Raw genomic sequence first — 17,364 nt, forward strand, 5'->3', positions numbered from 1 at the left:
TGTGGCAGCTCCCAGCAAAGGTGCACACGCACTACCAGGAGCATAACTGACTTAGGAGCTGTTCTGTGGTAGCTGGGGAGGCATCAGGCAGTAACACAGCTTGTAAGGTTACAGGCAAGCTGTTACATTACCTATTTATTTTTAAAACTCACAATTTTGTCATTCATAGCAATATGGTAATATTTTCAAGGCAATTTCCATTAAGGAAAAAGTCCAGAGTTTTATTTTTATTTTTAGTAAAAAGAAAGCTTTAAATTGTTATTTGAGTTGTTTACACATCTCCCATACTCCTTGATGAGTCCTTTCAAGGATGGAGATCACTGAAAACCAACTTGTCAAATGCTCCTTTTGCTGCTAGGACAATAAGCCCGTGTACTGATTAGCAAAGTGTATACCTTTCCTACTTAACCTAGTGCATCTCATTATGAACTTCACATGGAGTTTCTACAACAAATTGTTTTGGAGATCAGGCATGAAGGCACGGAAGATGGTCCCAAACCAGAATTATTAATACCATTCTTCTTTTCAGCTTTCAACTTTATTTTATTCCAAGTATTTGCATTTCAGAAATAGGAGACTGAATACAACTTCAAGTTTTGGCAAGTGATCCTCTGCTCGACCTGAGTCTTTTCTTTAGACAGGAGATCACCATGATTTGTTTTAAGCATGTCTCCTGAAACAGGAAAAGAAAACATGGAGTTTGCAGTAGAAAGCCGGCAAGAAATTCACTGTCTTTCTGGAGAGAAAGTACCCATGGTACTGTAGGCATATGTATTTGTTAACTAAATTTAATGTATTGTGAAAGGTTTACAGATGCTTACAAACTGCATACAGTGTCCCATTGGAGCAAAATTCATCTAGTATCAGTTCACTGGATTTGTACGGTCCCAGGAGATGGAAACGAAGCCACAGTAATGCTTTGATTTAGAGTGTGTTTTTATTTATTCCTAAATATAATGTGCCTGTGTAGCAAACAATTCTTCTGCAGAGAAAAGATGTACAATCGCTTGAAACTAACAACACATTAAGTTGACTATTACTGGAATCCTGCTGCCTTTTATTGCTGTGTATAATAACTTGACAAATATATTCAGATCTGGCATGGTTTTAACACTCATTCCATGTCTGCTCTCTTTCTGCTAACGTGGTCTAATCCACTTAAGAGAGGATAATGAAAAAAAGACCTGATAAATCCTACCTAGAATTTGTAATTTGTATGGGTTTTCTGCAGCCCCCAATACAGTTAGTTTAAAACTAACTCAGGCATCTTGCCATAAGTTGCAGCCTGTTCTCCATGTGGTTATAGACACTCTGGAGACAGAGTTAACTTTCCATTAAAGAAGATCACTTCCAGCAAGACTTTCTGCAAATGGAGGAAAGCCAACCCCACCTCTGGCAGTTATGTCCACCAGAGATGGAGGGCCAAGAAGGAAAACATCTAACTTAAATCCAAGGTGGCTGAGCAGTGATAGAGGTGAACTGAAGAGGTTAAAAGTGTCCTTTGGTGGCTCCTTTGAAAATAGGTGAATGCCTAACGCTCATGGACATGACCTCTGAGATAAGACAGCCCTTGAAGGTCATTGGGCTTTTACAGATAACTTGTATTCTTCCCTTGTGTTTTTATTTTTTATTGTTTTACCAGGTTTTTTTGTTTGTTTGTTTGTTTGGGATTTTTTTTTTAATAGTTTCTTTTAGTAGTGCCAAGTGTTACCATGAGCTCTGCATATATCCTGGACCACATCTCCAAGCCAACTTCTAACTGGCAAGTCAGCAGACCAGTCCAAAGCAAATCTTCCCTCCAACTGGTCCTAAACCTTATGGTTTAACATCTGTCCTAAAACCATTAGAATACATAGCAAGATCCCTGCTGATTTCATGCAAGTCAGGAATTTCTTGACCTTTTCTGGGCATGCCTCCAAAACATTTGTAGGATACTGAAGGATGCTCATAACAACACTCTCTTTGGGCCCCATCTCTCTCCTTGTTCCCAAACTTTACCCTTTCCTCTTCCATATATTAGGCTCCTCCAGCATCACATTTTGCAGTATAAATGTCACGTCTGCCTGGACTAGAAGTTGACTCTGATTGGCATATTCTCAGCTGGGACAGTTTGACCTGAATTTCTCAGAAATATGGTAAGTCTCAGGAGTTTAAAGCAGATGGGCAAAGCAAGACTGTATGGCAGAGAGAGAAGAGAGGGAAAAGCAACAGCATGTGTATGTACTTGTTAGCAATTTCTGGCCATTGCAAAGCCTCTGCAACAAGTGGCAACAAGCAGGATACAACAGCAAAACATCAGGTTTTTGCTCCATCCAGCATCCCTTCCACTTGTGCATATAGGCTCCTGGGGACTTTATAAGCCCATCTTCTTCACAGCCCTCAGCACTCTGCTGATCCACCTGGCTCAGCACACAGCTACAACCCAGATAGCTGCAGGCTACTTGGTCAGTATGTGCAAAAGATCATTTGCCTGACACCAAATAAAGCCAAGATGAAACTGAGTCCTCAAAGAAAGAGAGGAAGTATCTCTTATCTCCTTGCATACATGAGAGATAAAGAAAAAAAAAATTACAAATAAAAGGTCACTAGAAAGCAAGTGCCAGTTATGGTGATATTAAGATGGAGCAGAAGAAAGGTTTATTGTCCCGGAGCTGTGGAGGACACTGAATTAGTCAGTGTTTCCTTCAACATTTCTTTACTCTCCAATCTGCTGTTTTTTCTACCAGCAAGTAATCTTCAGACAGTTTTCTCTCAGATCTTGGTGCAGCTGCAAGTGAAAACATCCCTTCTGCCCATGCTGGTGAGTAGATGCTGCAGCAATCATGCTGGTGTGTGTGAGTAAAGGAAACCTCTTTTCCTTCCCCTCAGGAAATCCATGCCTGTCTCCCGGTCAGTTTGTACAGTCCTTAGCACAACAGTGCTTCTGGTGGGCACAGAAAAGGAGTGGAAAGCTCTCCTCTTTTTTCAGACCTTGTGTGAAGGAGGAGGCTGTCAGCTGCAAGGATTCTTTGTTTCTTCACCTGTCACCCAAGCCAGTAAATGCTCTAGATAATGACAGGAATTGTGCTCACTGATGACTGCTTTCTTCCCAGCAGCTCCTCTGATGCAGACCCAAATTCAAAGCAGGTCAAAACTGATTAAATAAGACTTGTGCTAACAGGCGAAGTTGGTCTCACAGCTCATTTTCCCCCATCCACACTTCACCGGTGGCCTTTCTGTAAACCTTTGCCATCACTCTGGCAGGCAGGATTATTTTTCCAGTAACAGAAAAGGAAATAATCGGCTCCCTGTAGGCACCAGTGGAACCCCACACCCATCCCTGCCTCCCTGTGCCTACATCACCATCTGGGGGCAGGTCCCAGCAGCAAACAGTGCTGTCCCATAGGGAGGGATTTGAAATGGAGCCATCTCAGCAAGTGGTTTCAGACCGGGGTCTCAGTCTCACACAGGAGAAATGTGTTTCTCCCTGATTAGCCTTGGAAACTTGAACTTCTGCATCCAGGACTTTGGGTTGAACAAACATTCCTGATTCCACATCCTTTTTCCTGGCTGGCTATGCTATGTGTATATGGGTTTGTCACCCTTCCTAGCTTGGCAAAAAGCCCTGCAGGGGGGGAAAATACACACACACACACACACACAAAAGGAAAATTATTGTTGTGCTCTGTCTCAGTAACTTTCTAGTTAAAAACAAAAACACAATAAAAAAAAAAGTCACAATACCAGGTAACAGAAGGAAAAAAAACTGTTCAAGACAGCTTGGTGTTGGAGTACAGAACAAGGATGCAATGTGATTCAGTTTGTCATGTTCTCTCTATCTTCATCTGCCCACCTCACCAGGCTGTTGCTTAGCTGGCTTGTGGGATGCAAGAAGGAAATTTATCCTGCTGGCTCCTTCAGAGCAGGCCTCTCCATTCATGTCTTCAGTTCAAAGCACTGAACTTTTGCAGAGTGGTGGGTAAAGTTTCCATTGGTGTCAATACACGTCAGTAACAGCAGACTCTGACAATTTTCCAGAGAGCAAAAGCTATACAGAGAGTTGGTGTATAAGATTTCACTCTTAGGGGCTTTCAAAGGCCAGAAGAGTTAAAATCGAGTGGGGTTATCTGATACATGAGGTACCCATGCATCAAAACTTCCTGGGAGCAAATGCCAGCGGTGAAGGTCTTGTTCCCTGTGTCCCCAGACAGAAGAACAAACATTGGCTGTGAGGTTTACCTTCCATTTTCCAGTGTTCATTGCTCCCAATGTTCCCAATAGTTGGAGACACCTCATCAGACGTGACTCTACCTCACAATTTCATCTGCACCGTGTTTGGCTGATTGATGCTGCATGGGCCTGCAGATCCTCTGCAGTGAAGAAAAGAAGTGCTCTATAAATCCAGAGTTTGGAGGAACTTTTTTCACCTAATCTGTCCCAAATGTTACGTTGTTGAAATACAACACACAGTGCAGGCATAAGCTGGTATTCATCCAGGAGAGGGATCAGAAGGTGCAGCAGCTGTACCTCCCCCAGAAATGTCAGTATGCTCGTCTGACCACTTGCCATCTGAGCCCTTCCTTTGTTGTGCCACACTGACTAGGAGCTGAGAAACCTTGTTAGCCATGTGGAGTTAAACATTTGTATTGTCCTGGCTTCCAGCAGAGATCCAGGTAATTCCTCATGTATTCAACAGTTCCTGATTTTTATTTTTTTTCCACCATGGTGTAGTTTAGACAGTGCACAAGCTTTTTGAAAAAATACACTGAAGTCCAGCTTCAGACTTGATGGATTATAGGATTTTCCATCTCTGCACACTTGTGTAGGAGGCTAACCAATGTATTAAGTTGCTCAGAGAAGGATTGCTTTGCAGGTGGAGAGACAGATTCCTCCAAGCCTGTGCTACCGAAGAGCGTTAGGAACAGGAATTGGGCAAACACAATCATGCAGTTTCAAGAACAGGATACAGCCTTTTTAATAGATATATTCAACACTTCTACCAAAAACAAAATGTCATAGTAATCAGACATCTTCCTGAGCCAGTTGAGCCATACAGAGTTCCTCAGCCCCACAGCACATAGTCCTCAATTTCAGTTAAGAAATCAATCTGAAGCAGGCAGTATCCCAGCCTTCCTGTCTCCCAGACCATGAGGTTATCACAGGTCTACAGCTCAGCAGCTTGTGTTAGTGGAAGGGACAAATTTGTCTTAGCACCAGTCTCAAACTCTGGGAGTCCCTTTGCAGTTCCAGGACACCCCACAATTGTCAGAAACAAACAAACAAACAAACAAAATGTAGGACTGATAACCAAGTCCTGCCAGTTATTCTCTGGTAGAGACTACAGACAACTTCTGTCAGCAAGGCATTGGTCAGCTCTGGTGTGTTAACCAATTCCAGCAGATTGAGCAGGACTCATGATCGCCCATTTTGATTTATTTTTACCATATTCTTTACCACTGTTCTTGCCTGTGCCAGCAAGCTCTTCCTGAAGCTCAGGAAACGTCCTGAAACAAAGTGCTGTGCCTGTAAAGCACTGTGAACAGCCAAACTGGGGGTGGGGACTGGGGAAGATGGAGGGAAAAGGTTTGATTTTTTGCCCCTAGGGTCAGAGAACAGATCCTTTCTCATTTTACTTTTTGTGCAAATGTAATCTGTGAGTTCAGCTGGCTTCTAAACTAAACTAAACTAAACACTGGACAATGTATTCATTCACGTGTATTTGTCCAACTGAGAGAAATGTCTGGTCTCCAGCCACCTCCTGGTGGCCATCCCCATGAAGAAAGTTAACAGCCAGCTGAGCAGCCTGTGCTATCAATCGCTTACTCCTTTCGGTTACAGTGACTGGAGTCAGCCAGAACATGGTACAGACACGCATTCAACTAATCTGCTTGATCGCAGCTGAATGGGGTTACAGGCCTCTACCAAGCAGCTCATGTTGCAAATTTGAGGGACAGCAGCCTCCAGCCTCCATGACAAGCAGCTGGAGATGGCTTGGGAGCCACAGTATTTTCCAGAAGCCTCTGTTTAGAGAGCAGCTGCTGACTGACATCCTTAATAGGTAGTAACATATCTCATCAGGGCCTGGTGCCCCTAAAAGCCACCTTGTGTGCAAGGGAGAGCTGCTGTGAGGCAGAAAGGGGGAACGGATAAAATGCAAAGACCCCTTTTGATGTCCTCAGTGTTAACCACCATTACCATCCATTATTCATGGTTCCCATGTGGACTTAAGGCGAACAAGGTATTAAAAATTTACATCTATCTTCCTCCCCACTCCTTTTAGAAGGTGGTGGATGTGAGCATTTGTTGTTGATTAGCCATAATGATAATTGCAAAGAAAGTGCAAATGACTTCACTGGGGAGATACGATGCATTTCTCATTAAACCCAGACTAATAGAAAACTCTTGACCTGTCTCTCTTTTATTCCAGAATCCCTGATCCCACATTAATTTAATATTTATTACAATTGAAGATACAGAGCTAGATATTGGTCTGCCTAACATCTCTGCAGGCCATGATGGTTATGTAATTTACGCAGTTTTAGGCATAGGGTAATTCTGGTATATTATAATACATTTTTTATTTTGTAGACATTTTGCACTTTATAAAAAAAAACTTTAATTGGCAGTAAAAATGTTTGAAAAGTCATCTTTATATATTATTTATATAAAATATGTATTTTGAATAAGCAGTATTCCTCCTTTTTGTTGGTTTATATTTTGTGCTTCCTGACATTCAGAAGAGTAGCAGAAAACCAGTCTATTTCAGTTTTGTTTATATGCAGTTTCACTTTTTAGTTGTTAGTGGTGTAAGCTGCTGTAGCACAAATAGGCTTGAGGGTCCTGTAGCCCCTTCTAATTCAAAAACACTTGAGTCTGCTACAATTCAGACTAAATTTCTAAATTCTTTTTGATCTAAAAATGTCCAGCTCAGTGACAGGTATGGTATGCAAGGTGGTAGCAATCACAGCGTTACCACCATTTTTCTAATTCCCATTTTCCTTACGAACTGTTGCATGTATTGCATGCCTATAATAGAGCTGACGAAAAATTTGCCATGATATTTCTTTTTTTTTTCTGTTGCAAAAGGCAGACTGGATCAAAGCCAAAATACTTCATGGCAATTTTCTCAGATCGTGCCCAGAATAGCAAATACATCCATGATAAACCTTATCACCTGGGCTGTCTCTTACTCAGTAGAGCCCCCCAGGCTACAAAGTCAGTCTCTTTCCATGGCTTAATGAATATTTCATTATTTATACTAAGTGGAACAGCTTCAGGAGAAGAGATGGAAAATGGTTTCCATGCCAGGATGACAAATAGGCCAGTAATGCGTTCTAGGCTTTACTAACTTTTTTTAAAAGCAAAACTTGGACTTTCGTATTTAAACAATTTATTCATAACCTAGTCAGGGTATCCCAGCAGTCAGAAGAAAAGGAATAAAATATTCTTGTTAGTGTGCACCTGTCTGGCCAATGTTGTGTGCTGTAATACAAACCTGCAAGTATTATCAAGTTGTTTCCTTTTACACAATCACACCATGAACAATGTAAAAGCTGGGAATTCTCAGAAGGGGAATTGAATATAGACAGGACTGAACATATTTGCACTTCACATACATCGCTGAGAACATTCTGGACATAGATCGCTTTGCATTTGTCCCTTGGAGAGGACCTTGAGATGCTGTTGAGGATCATTCCTGTCTGCTGCTGACCTCTAAACTGCACAGGTAAATTGCAAAAGCTGCCACAGTCAGCTAAAAAGCAATTTCATTGGGAAAGGGGTAAATCACCAAGGTGGAAAATGGGAAAAGCTCAAAGCATAAAAGTGACCATGATTGCCAAGAGGAGACCACATATTACCCAGGAAAACATATTTTTAACTTTGGCTTATGGCAGGTGACCGTTGTCAAGAAATCCAACTCTGGTCTTAGCCTTTTCTTCCTTGTTGAACAAAATGCTGTACTGGTGAACCAAAATCAGTGGGGTACATCAGGAAAATTCATCTGCCTTCTGGAAACACTGGACATAGTATTTGCTGCCTGTTGATCAAGGCTGGGAGAAACACTGAGCAGTTTATCCTTGCATTTGCATTGCAGTCCTTCTTTGACGTGTCCTGGCAAGACCCTTGTGCAGCTAGTGACTCCTAAAGCCTTCACCATGCACGAGTGTAAAGTCCAAAGAGCAAGGACTCATTTGATTTGTGTATTCCCCTGGAGAATAAAGCTCAAGTCTGTCTTTCAGCATGCACAGAAAACATCAATGAACCTACTCTTAAGTTTAAGAGAATGCCTTTAAACCGTATTCAATCAAGGTACTTAAGCACATGGATATTTAAGCTGAAGTCCCAGCTGAAATTAGATGCTGTGGAGGTGCAGTAAGGCATTGCTCTGTCAATGGGGTTTCTGGAGCCAATGCATTCTGGAGTAGCAGCAGCTTCCAGGAGCAAGGACCCTGTTCACACCACATCACCACCTTTCACAGCACTTTAGAGACTCTCAGGCACTTGCATTAAGGAAGTGATGAATGAATCAAGTTTCCCTTTGCTTAGGCTGCCAACTTACAGCTCCCACTTGGTGCTGTATCAGATGGTGTTTTTTGGTGCCTGACAGGTTGTGCCAACTTCTCTGTTGCCTGCTCTGGGATCCAGTGTCTGGCCAACCTCCAGCCCAGGTGGTCTAAATGACTTGTGACTCTCTTGAATTGACACACCATAATCTGATATCCCTCCTAGGCAAGTGTATGTCTTGGAAGCCATGGGAACTATCACACTATTGTGGTTTAACCTGGCAGGCAGCTAAGCACCACACAGCAGTTCACTCACTCACCACCACTGTGGGACTGGGGGTAGAATAAAAATTAAAAATAAATAAAATAAAAAGTAAGTTGAGACAAAGACAGTATAATAGGACATAAAAGGAAGGGAAAATAATAATACTGATAATAATAGTAACATAAAATAAATATAAAATATATGAAACAAGTGATGAACAATGCAGTTGCTCACTACATGCTGATGCCCAGCCATCCCCCACCTGCATGTTTTATTGTTCAGCATGATGCCACATAGTCAGTTTGGGTCATCTATCCTGTCTCTGTCCCCTCCCAGCTTTTTGTGCACCCCCAGCCTTCTCACTGGCAGGGCAGCACGAGAAGCTGAAAAGGCCTTCTTCAACAGGTAAAACATCAATGTGTTATCAGCATTATTCTCATCCTAAATCCAAAACACCCACCATGCCAACTACTAGGAAGAAAATTAACTCTGTCCCAGCCAAAATCAAGACACTCACTTTTCCTCTCCAGCACATTCATGAGCCTAGGACGGAAATATGCTGCAAGTCCCACGTTGTCTCCAGATTCCAGCTTCATTTCCAGAACAAAGAAACAGAAATAGGAATGATTGCAGCACTCATAAAATGGTGTTCAAGTGAGAAAACAAAATCTATAAAGTAAGACTATGAAAACTGTACAGCCTCCAACTCACAGAGTACATTTTTGAAGGACAAAAAGAAAAGAAAATTGTCAGTTTAAACTAATTAATCTTCCTTTTTCTTTCCCTCTCAGCTTTTTAAAAGTCAGAGGTAGTTTGTTGGGTTTTTTTGGTTTTGTTTTTGTTTTCCCAAAGCAATATGTTAGCCCTACCTCCCAGGTATTCTTTCTTCAAAGCAAGCCCTAAGAGTCATCTTGCAATAACATATTACAGAAAACACAATAGAGACGAAAGTGAAGAAGCAAAAAAGAGACTGTGTATTTCTCCAGAGAATGTAAATGTATACTACATAATCATAAGCAATATACAATGACATAAACTCTTCCATAAATATTCTCATATGTAACATTCTTTAATCGTGATGAAAGGGGAAACTGGGGCTTCCTTGCGGGATGGTGTGTTCATGTTCATAATCATATCTTTTTACCATAAAGCATTTTAATTTTCAACCAGCTTTGTGATTTTGCAAATGTTTAAGGAAAAAAAAAAACTGTCATAAATTTGGTGACAGGAGGGGAAACTTGGAAATATATTTGAACTCAGTTGTTAAAATGGAAATGCAAAATCTGTGTATGAAAACTGTCCATTCTGCAGGTCATGTCTGCAAAGAACCAGTATCTCTATTTGACATTCTTAAAAGAGTCACTGTGGTTTTGCAGACACATTACAACCACTGATTGTCGTCCAAAGACTCATTTGTTTCAGTGGAGCTATGCTGATCTGCTCCGGCTGCAGGGCTGCCTTAAAATCTCAGCCATAACATAAAGCAAGGGAGACAGTAAACAGCCCACAAACAAAATAATGTCTTTTGCCTAAAAATGGTGTGTCTATTTAAGTATGAAGTTTGTTAATTTAACTGGAGAGCAAATGTTTACCACAAAGAAAAGGGAGTTCCGTTACAGTGCAAGAGAACAACAAGCAATGTCTTCAGACAGCCCATGAGGCAAACAGTTAAAACCCCAGAGCAAAATTCTGCCTATAGTAAATCCTGTTTGTCAGCATTAACTATAATTACTACCTGTGACTGTATCCCGCATCAACAACAATAGCATGTAATGTAGTAGAAATCCAAGTTTGTTTTGGCACACAATTTTTCATTTTCATATAGATAACATTCTAAAAACTGTCATAGATGTGATATTTTAAATGAATTTCTGCTTATCCTTCCACAACATCCCAAAGGTCTTGGCAAAGTCTGCATCTAGTCCTGCGAGAGCTGTCTGCCTCTGTGACGTGAATTTTTCTTAGTCTTTATTGAGGAACAGGTATACATAAACCACCACCAATATGCAGACAGAGATGGGGAAAAAAATCCCAGCCTAAGTTTGCCATTCAAGAAGCATGGCAAGAAAAATAGCTTGGTAGGCAATTAAATGCAAGCTTCACTTGGAGCCAGGTGACTCAGAGGTTGGCAGGGTGAAGGCACAGCACACCGGTTTCTAATACCAATGATATAGAGTCTGCACCACATCCAGTGCCTTTGATTCCTATTGCTGAACTAGTTGGTGTGCAGCTGGATCTACCAGGGAGACTGCTTTAAGTACAAGACCAGAGTGAGCCCTGTGGATTTGTAGTGAAAGACTTAAACTGTTTTACTACTGGCTCATGGAATCATTCAACAGCTTAAGCTGAAAGCCAAGTCTATATTATATAGCATTCAGGTATGCTGACAAATTGCAGGACAAAGAAAATTGCTACATGCATAGACATCATTCTGCTGGAAAAAAGCCTCTGTGTAAATGAAGTTACACTGGCAAAATGAACATTTTGATGGAAAAGTGTCTGTTGTTCAAATGGGTAATTTATCTACAAATGCAAAAGTCCTGTTGCCAGAATAAATCAGACCTCTGCTAGGGGCCCTAGCCAAAATATCTTTTGCAGTATAACCTTTGTAGTGCAAATCAGCCCTAAGAGGATCTTTAAAAACAGTCATAAAAGAACAATGGATTTAAGATTAGCAGAGATCAGGATAAGATTCGGAGGAGACATTTCTCTTTCAGGAACTTTAAGGGAAACACAGAGAGCTTACTATTAAAAGCAGGAGTGTGTCCTTGAAATGTCTGTATTGCTGGTTGAAATCACATTTCATCAAAACATGAAAGAATGAAAGAAAAACGATGCCATGTTCAAAAGCTTCGTAGACCACATTCTATGAAGTATCCTAGCACTTGCTTGATTTTATGCAAGTAAAGGATTTTCTTGAAAGCATCAGTCTTTAACCACACACTTAACTACTTGCTACATGATACTTGTAAGAAACGGCATCCGCTTCCATTGGTGAAGACTCTTAATGGATGAAAGAAGTACACCTGAATGATATCAAGTTGGCATCATTCCCTCTCACAGAAAGGCTCTCAAACCATGTGCTTTGAAATAATCAATATTATTTTCTTCAGATGAGCAGGAAGGTGGGTGCTCCCTTCCAGGAGAAGTCAAAGCCCATCTTTCTGGCAGAGCAGGGAAACAGAAGAGTTGTGCTCAGAGTGTATAGGTGATAGCATGAGATTGGCCAGATGAAACTAGGAGGAAGGAATTAAACTGGCTAACCAAAAGAGGAGAAGCAATAAAGATTCAGATTCTGAAAGGGATTTAGATGCCCAGAGTTCCTATTTAGATGGTAAAAGCCTTTGGACTTCCTAGGAAATGCCAAGGGAATTGTCGCAAAGCCTGATCTGACAGTGGTTTATGTCACCTCTGGATCAAAAACTAAAAATACCCAGAAAGTCAAAGGCAAAGTGAGTGCTAAAGAGGAATTAGGTTCTGAAGTCCTGTTGGAAATTTTGCCTGGGCAACTCGATAGGCTGTCAAATAGTCCCAGGTGGCTAGTGGTAGCCCAGCAGGGATGTGACTTCTTACCTTGCAAAAGCAGGCAGTCATGATAAAAGACCATTTTTATATCCCTTGTAAAGAAAAGTCAATGTTCATTTGTTTGGGAGGCCTCCTTGACAGAAAGCTTTATCAGCCATGAAATTAGCCCTTCATGCTCTCTTAAGCCAATAGGCCAGGACAGAGATGCCTGCTGCACCTGATGCTTGCAGTTAGTTCTGATTAGCAGCCCCTCATGGATTTCAAGCAGCGGCCTCCTTAAATGCGGACTGTAAAACTTTACTGGCTGCACTAAATCAATAGGGAGGTGAGGGATGGGGCTGGACAAGAAAGGGGAGAAATAAACAGACACTAAAGCTGCAAAGTTATTATCTGCTTTGGCAAATAGCCACCAAATTTTCTCAGTATACTGTATACACACAAACACACACTCACATACACAGTCTCCCTAGCAAAGCAAAAAAGAAAATAGCCTTTAAATAATATGTTAGTTCCCTTGGGCAAATAAGAACCACACGGCTATATTTAGCAAGGAAATAAAACTGCATTGTAAAGCCCTGGAGACCTATTATGGCAATGCCCTTTGCACTTTCTGTGTTTAGAGGATACTTATTTATTTGAGTATGAGAAGATTGCTAGAGACCCAGGTGAGCCTGCAGTCTCTTGGTGGCTGTGGGATGTGACCATTAGCTACCCAAAACTTCACAGCAGTGCTATTACAAAGATGACAACCCCATGCTGTGGGAACTGTGACCCCGCAAGGATATCTCAGAAATTTACAAACTCACAATACAGTAATTCGGTTTGGAAAGAGAAAACTCATCCTGGGAATATTTCTGCATGGGAGCAGATCCTTTAAAGCAAGAAGAATGCTGAGATTTAACATGTGTGATGAGTTTTCAGGGAGAGATCCTAAGGACTTGATTAAGAGTCCACAGAAGGGTTGACACTGACTGAATCAACCTCCGACATTTCACAGGAAATCAGCAACACAGTTCAATGCAGGGGAAAAAAAATGAGAATAAAGAGCAGGCTTCATCTCATCCAATTTTCAACATCTGTAGAATGTAATGTAGACTATTCTACCCGAACTAGTTTCCCGTTGCTCGCTTCTGGTCCTCAGAGGAAAATAGGACTCTCTTTAAGGTGCAATTCACCTGACTTATTTTTGGATGAAATGATTTCTGCTCTGAAAATGTCTGTCTACTGACTGTAAAAAGGCATAGGGCAAATCCTATTCAGAGTGACCAGTGACAATAGCAAAGAGAGATTGATACAGAGCAAATTCATTTAATATGAAAAGTTATTAGAAGATGTGTTATTTTTTACAGTTTGCTTTAGATAATCTTGCAGGATAGAACAGAACAATTTTTTTTTCTAATGATATTTTATTAAATAGATTTTAAAATCCCTCTCTCTCAATTTTATAGGAAGTACCTTTAAAAGGAATTACTTTGAGCAATTTAATTTCTCTTCCATATCACCAAAGCCTTCCCTGTAGATTCAAATCAGAACCAGGGACTTTCCCAGAAGCAATCTGAATGGATTTTGACCAGACATTGATAGCATTGCATTTAAAAACATAATGAAGCCACCTGAATGGAATGAAATCAGGTGCACTAGGGATAGACTGAAATGTGGAAAGACAGAGTCATTCTCAGATTGAGTGAACACTTTCACATTTGTGGACTGCAACCGAGGCTTACAGCAAGGTCAGCATCTTGAAAACCCAACAGATAGCTCATTATATTCATACATCCAGACTGTGTATTAAAGAATACAGCTGGGGAAGACTCCGAGTGTGGGAGCTTGGCACTTTAATTCTAGCTCAGCATCCCCCTCTGCTTCTATGTCCCCATGTGTAAAATTAAGATAATAATATTGCTTTCATCTTCCCCACCATGGTGTTGTGACTATTAATTAGGTAGCATGTGCAGAGACCTGGATAAATGTTAAGTTTTAATCAGGTCTTGATGAGCTTGGGGAATGCAGTGAGGCCTGAGCTGAGGGTGGAAGAGTGAGCCATACTGATCTAATCTACCTGGCACAGGTCAATGCTGTTGGCATAATCCCCCTCCTCACACCCTTCCAAGCAACAGCTGTAGCCCTCAGTAAAGCGATACCAGTTATTTACTGGCAAATTTGGCATTCCTCTTGCCTCCCTAACTGGTGTGACTCATCCCTGGCAAAGGGCTGGTCCACACCTCTTCCACACACTTTTTTCTTGTTTGTTGTGGGCATTTTTGTGGGGGTGATGTTTTGTTCTTCTTCTTCTTCATTGTAGTGTTTCTTTCTGAATTACTTATAATTCTGTGGTGATTGATTTAACTCCTTTTGAAAGGAACTAAAGGTTTTTGCTTCCTGTATTTTCTCCAAGAGCATCATGTACAGTATAAGCTATTACTGTGGACTATCTTTTTGCTGCTACTCCTGTGCCCAGGTCTGAGATTTAGGGACCCATGATGTTTCAGAGGACAAATCACTCCCAAAAGCAGTGTTATCCTATGGGAAGCACTGAACCAAGTTCCACAGGAAGCTGAGGACAATATCCAAAGGTGAAAACTCAGAAATATATGTAAAACAAGTGCTTCTGTTGTGGGTGGAATAGAGAACTCAGGAAAAGCAGAAACATAACCCCCTGAATTAATGATGAATCCCAGCACTCAGAGATGTGTCTTTTAAACAACCTTTGATAATTGGCCTCTCGGTAGCATGTAGTGCACATCCTGAAATAATGGAATGGAAATCAGCATCAATCAACACAGCATGAGGTTCCTTCTTCTCCGGCAAACACATATCCTTGCTAAACACTGGTGGCTGTTTGTCCTAAATTTAACACCAATTAGGGCCTGATCCTCAGCTCTGCCTGAAGGGATGAATGTCCTCCACACCCATCCAAGTCCATCACGAAACACAGAAATATCTTAGCATCCATTTGAAGACATTCTGCAGAGTCAGACCCTTAATAGTTTGATAGCTTGAATTCTAACATTGCCCAGAGCACTAAAACTGATAAACAGAGACATCCTTGTACATTTATATACAACAAAATAGAGGCAACAATAACAGGAAAAAAATGCTATTGCTGTGCTTTTCTTGTGTATCTCTAGAGACAGAAAATCTGCAGCAGAGATAAGAGGGGATAATAAGAGGAGAGAGGTGGCATTGATGGGGGGAAGCCTAAATAATTGGTGTGAAGTTTCGCACCATGTCAGAAAGGCAAACTGGGCTAATTTTCTATGAACATCCCAAAGAGGAATTCAGTATTATTTTATTTCTGCTTGTTCAGCTATAAATATAGAGTATTCTTCCATGTTCCTCCTTTTCTGGCATAAAAATCAATGAAAGTTTCTCACATCATACCAAACAATTTCTCTAAGCTGAAAATGCAGGAAGAAGGCTCGGCTGTACAGCATGCACCATGCCTTGTCCCCTGCCTCTGTCCTCAGCAGTCTGAAACGTCACCAGGTCTCTGTAGCTGCTAGCAAAGGCATCCAGATTCTCTTTATGTCCATGGCCCTTCACATTCAGCCTTCTTTCTCCAATGTGATGGCAAATGACTTTGGTAAAAACAAACACCAGTGATAGTGATGGGCACTCACTTAAACTTTGCCTCAGCCGCTTGTTTTGCTCAGAGCAACTTACTGCGATAAAAAGGAGGATGATCCATGAACAGATCTAGCTCATGGAACTAAGGAAGCATCACTCAGCAAGTCCAACGTGGTGAGTGATGCACAGGCAGCAAGACTGCCAAGACATTAAATAAAATTAGCTCTTCTGACTGGAGCTGAAAGTTATGAAAATACAGTGGTGTGAGTGGATGAAAAAGCCCTCCTCAATGGTGCCATCATCCAGTGAGACGTTGTGGAGAGCATAGGCATACCTCGAAGGGCTCTGCTGTCATGGAGAAGATACTGCAAAAGGCCCTGCACTCCCTGCTTTGGGAAAAAATGAGAAATGGCCATTATCAATAGCCACCCATCTTTTGGGCAGCTGATAAGTAGAGGGACCGTGGTGCTCTTTCCTCTTATCTGCCCTCTTAGAAATGACAGACCTGAGTGCAGCAAGTCTGACCTTCTGTTGCTGGCAGCCACAAGCATTTGTCAAGTCTTAGACAACTTTTAGAGGTGAAGATAATTTCATCACCTTAGAGAGGCAGCCAAAGCAAGCCACAGTGAGGTCACAAACAAACCATATCTTCCTTTGTCAAACTGATATCAAAAGAGCTCAGCTGAAATCCATTTAAATCAATGAATTATAATTGTTAGTCCAGAGTAACAGAAAACGTGGAGCATTTTCCTCATTTCTTATCCTTTTCTAGGTTTTGAAACATGCACAATTAAAATGCTTTCATTTTTCTTCATTAGATCCTGAATATTCAATGCAAATGAAAGGACTAGATGAAAACTTCCTAGTAAAACAATAGTTGGCTGGAAAATGCTGACCTGGGGAAATGCAAAGTTTCATAGTTGTATCTTGACTGGAAAGTTTCACTGGAAAAAAATGCCTACATAAGGTCAAATGTCTAATTTTCAATACATTTGAAAGTTTCTCATTTGATTTTCTGTGATGTAGTAATATTTGAAGAAATACTATTGAAGATAATGGGTTTCTTCTCCTCCTGCCATGGTCAACTTTTATCTAAATTAAACATTTGGACAAGCTTGAAGTGAAGCCTTTTCAGAATATATTTTTCACAGCATGAGAACAAATATCTGTAATGTTGATGGCAAAACTTAAACATACATGATAGCATTAACAAAAAGATAGCAGTAACATCACTTCCATCTTTATAGCTTGTGTTTAAATTTCAGAGGAACTGGCGTTATCCTCAACTATATCTTCCTTCTAGAGGATTTCCATGTAATTAATCTATATCTTAATCTCAATCTCAGAATGGTTCTACCCCTCCCAGAGACTTTCAAATGCTTCCCAGGATTTGATCAACTACAGTCAAACCCTCCCATATTTTCCCATTGGGCCTCACCTGGGTGAGCAAAGAGAAGAGAGCATTTGCAGAACTTCTTGTTGAGTGATTGCACCATATAAACTTAAAATCCATTATGGGGGCCT

General features: G+C 41.0%; 1 long non-coding RNA gene across 1 annotated transcript; it reads right to left on the reverse strand.

Moving 5' to 3' along the window:
* Positions 1 to 696: 696 nt before the first annotated feature.
* LOC308198437 lies at positions 697 to 17,259 on the reverse strand. The gene is made up of 3 exons (XR_013953917.1): positions 9,460 to 17,259; positions 9,266 to 9,338; positions 697 to 8,816 (listed from the first exon to the last, which is right to left on the reverse strand). It is a non-coding gene; the product is annotated as an uncharacterized lncRNA (long non-coding RNA).
* Positions 17,260 to 17,364: the final 105 nt, after the last annotated feature.

This window comes from Anser brachyrhynchus (assembly GCF_964034855.1).
Source record: "Anser brachyrhynchus genome assembly, chromosome: 7".
Taxonomy (NCBI): Eukaryota; Metazoa; Chordata; class Aves; order Anseriformes; family Anatidae; genus Anser; species Anser brachyrhynchus.